Consider the following 3945-nt stretch of genomic DNA (forward strand, 5'->3'; position numbering starts at 1 on the left):
CACACAGAGAGGAGAGAGAGAGACACACAGAGAGGAGAGAGAGACACACACACAGAGAGGAGAGAGAGACACACAGAGGATTGAGAGAGACACACAGAGAGGAGAGAGAGACACACAGAGAGGAGAGAGAGACACACAGAGAGGAGAGAGAGACACACAGAGAGGAGAGAGAGACACACAGAGGATTGAGAGACACACACAGAGGATAAGAGACACACACAGAGGAGAGAGAGAGAGACACACAGAGGATTGAGAGACACACACAGAGAGGAGAGAGAGAGAGACACACACAGAGAGGAAAGAGAGACACACACAGAGAGGAGAGAGAGAGACAGAGGATTGAGAGACACACACAGAGGATGAGAGACACACACAGAGAGGAGAGAGAGAGACACACACAGAGAGGAGAGAGAGAGACACACACAGAGAGGAGAGAGAGAGACACACACACACAGAGGATAAGAGACACACACAGAGGATAAGAGACACACACAGAGGAGAGAGAGAGACACACACAGAGGATAAGAGACACACAGAGAGGAGAGAGAGAGACACACAGAGGATTGAGAGACACACACAGAGAGGATGAGAGACACACACACAGAGAGGATGAGAGACAGAGAGAGAGAGAGAGAGAGAGAGAATGAATGAATGGGCTGTGCTGTAGCAGACAGCAGTAGTGTGTACAGTGAGCAGGACCTGATGTTCCCTGAGAGCAGGATCCTGGGATTCATTCGGATTCAGTTCCACAGTAAAACCGGAACATCACCAGTTCAACCTTTAAACCGGATTAAACACAGACTCTCAGACTCGGCACAGACTCAGAGACTTGGCACAGACTCCGCACAGACTCAGAGACTCGGCACAGACTCAGAGACTCGGCACAGACTCCGAGACTCCGCACAGATTCCGCACAGATTCAGAGACTCCACACAGACTCCGCACAGACTCAGAGACTCGGCACAGACTCAGAGACTCCACACAGACTCAGAGACTCGGCACAGACTCGGCACAGACTCAGAGACTCGGCACAGACTCAGAGACTCGGCACAGACTCAGAGACTCCGCACAGACTCCGCACAGACTCAGAGACTCGGCACAGACTCCGCACAGACTCGGCACAGACTCAGAGACTCCGCACAGACTCAGAGACTCCGCACAGACTCGGCACAGACTCCGCACAGACTCAGAGACTCCGCACAGACTCCGCACAGACTCAGAGACTCCACACAGACTCAGAGACTCGGCACAGACTCAGAGACTCGGCACAGACTCAGAGACTCCGCACAGACTCAGAGACTCGGCACAGACTCAGAGACTCCGCACAGACTCCGCACAGACTCAGAGACTCGGCACAGACTCAGAGACTCGGCACAGACTCCGCACAGAGTCGGCACAGACTCCGCACTCACCGCCTGAGGAAAACTCGGTGTCACATTATTAGGAACAGGAACACAAAGTAAACTCATGACGCGCTCGCGCAGGAACCTGCAGCCTCCGCTGGGAACCGCGCCGCGCGCGCAACACTGCATAGCGCTTTATACCGAACCGAACCGAACCGCCACAAACACAACACAGAGCCATACCTGCGGGGCTCGAACTCACAGCCTTCCGGCCCGCGGCGGGGTTAGAGCCGCTCAGCACGCACTGGGACTTGTTGCGAGAACTCTCGTCAATCTCTGCCACAGCCCCGCCCACTGACTTCTCATTGGTCAGATCCAGGAGCGCAGTTTCTCAGCAGAGGACTGGAGAAGGTTGCCAGATTGGGTTTGTATACACTCTCCTTCCATCCTCACTGGGGGAAGAGAAATGTGTTTCCTTACAAGAATTACATTTATTCCTTATAAAACATTTTACACGTGAAAACTGCCACCTGTTCAATATTTACACATTTCAGTATACCCGTAAGAGTTAGTAGTGCTGTTTACACTAGCACAGCAAAACACAAAACAAGAACACACACAGCACTATTTGATTCAACGCACAAACAAACAAACAAACAAACAATAAATAAATAAATAAATAAATAAATAAATAAAACACCTATTGGACACAATAAAACAATAAATAAAACATCCTACTGGACACAGTGCACATTTATTAGCTTTCCAAAACCTTGAATTATTTCACCATTGTACTATGAGTGGATAATAATGCAATATTTCAGGAAGTACAAGTCCCAGCTGGATGTAAAGATGAAATGCAATTTAATTGAATGTAAATATAATGGTTTAAGAAGAAAAACATACATTGCTAGCATGATATGCCAGTGGCGGTGGCAGAGGGGGGCAAGGGGGGTGACGGCCCCCCTAAAATTATGTTGGAGGGGGCCGTGCTCCCCCAAGTTACAATGGGAGTCCTTTGACTATTTACAAGGAAGAAAAGGAGAGAGTAGTGTGAATAAACAGCCCGCTGCATGCCTTTGTTTTCCCTAATTAAATCCCACTGCCGCTCCCGGCAGCATCCCTTTGTACTGTAAGTTGGTAGCACCCATTCGCACCAAAACTGATGCAAATTAGCCTGGCCCTTACTTCACCGATTGCCTCCGCTTTCCAGGATTTTCCTTATTTGAGTTAGACATGGGCGGCACAGTGGTGTAGTGGTTAGCGCTGTCGCCTCACAGCAAGAAGGTCCGGGTTCGAGCCCCGTGGCCGGCGAGGGCCTTTCTGTGTGGAGTTTGCATGTTCTCCCCGTGTCCGCGTGGGTTTCCTCCGGGTGCTCCGGTTTCCCCCACAGTCCAAAGACATGCAGGTTAGGTTAACTGGTGACTCTAAATTGAGCGTAGGTGTGAATGAGTGTGAATGGTTGTCTGTGTCTATGTGTCAGCCCTGTGATGACCTGGCGACTTGTCCAGGGTGTACCCCGCCTTTCGCCCGTAGTCAGCTGGGATAGGCTCCAGCTTGCCTGCGACCCTGTAGAACAGGATAAAGCGGCTATAGATAATGAGATGAATGAGATGAGTTAGACAGAACTGCAAAACCCATCACTTTTAGTAGACAAGCTGATTTATGAATATTCCGTGGACTAATTAACCCGCTGCTGTGGCAACTGTCTAGACATATCTGGTCTCCTTGGGTACTCGCGCCAAAGCGGGGACCCTGTGACAGCAAGGCTATGACAGTGTCGCTACATTTGTATCTGACTGATAGCTCGTGTCCTATCCAGATGGCTAGATAGAGTTCACGAGGCGTACAAGCAGTTTTGGACGCCCAAAAACTTGATGCTGCTCTAGATCTACATGAATTGCTGCCCAACCACTCACTGAAAATCAGTATGAAGAGGAGTTTCAGACAAATATCCATTGCAAACTTTTTGGGCTCAACAAAGGCACCCCAGTATATATTTTTTTTAACCTCCCAAGTCAAATTTTGCAAGCCAGGAAATGAATGACTGACTGTTTACTTGCACTGAAGACTAAAGGAAAGACAGTTATTAATGCTCTTGCTTTGTACCACGTACTGTAGCTGAGCAGGTATATAAATCTATTAGCTCTTTAATTCAACAAGGACATTGAGGACAAATTTTCTTGCGTTTTGTTTTTGTGTGTGTGTGTGTGGGGGGGGGTAGCGGATCCACGAGAAAACTAAGGGAATTTAGTTTTTCCAATTTACCGAAACAGCTCCATATGTCATTCATACATGCTTCAAGACACAAATATCACACAGTTTTGATTTGAAAACTATGCAACAAACAGAAAAAAAATTCATTCGCTCCCGATCTGGGGTCACGACCGGTCATTACCAGTTAGTTGCCTTTCCCGGGAGCTGACAGCGGTCCTTGAAGAATCAGGAATATTACTTTCACGGGCTTATTCCTCGGTCAAAACAGGATTGCCGAGAGATGTGATAGTTTTTTACGTATTATTACATGTTTATTCAAATTTTCCAAGGCTATTTGACCTAATCGTTGAAATATTTGACTAGCACTGTGTGAAGTATCGTCATG

General features: G+C 48.2%; 1 protein-coding gene across 2 annotated transcripts in view; it reads right to left on the minus strand.

The window, feature by feature from the left end:
* ston2 (stonin 2) overlaps positions 1-1677 on the minus strand; it is a 176363-nt gene extending 174686 nt beyond the window's left edge. Inside the window, exon 1 of one of the 2 annotated variants that reach the window (XM_060933719.1) lies at positions 1587-1677. The gene's annotated coding sequence lies outside the window, so the exon portion shown is untranslated. The remainder of the gene's footprint in view (positions 1-1586) is intronic. The other variant, XM_060933721.1, reaches the window with a different exon arrangement.
* Between the last annotated feature and the right edge of the window lie 2268 nt (positions 1678-3945).

Source organism: Neoarius graeffei, chromosome 11 (genome assembly GCF_027579695.1).
Source record: "Neoarius graeffei isolate fNeoGra1 chromosome 11, fNeoGra1.pri, whole genome shotgun sequence".
NCBI lineage: Eukaryota > Metazoa > Chordata > Actinopteri > Siluriformes > Ariidae > Neoarius > Neoarius graeffei.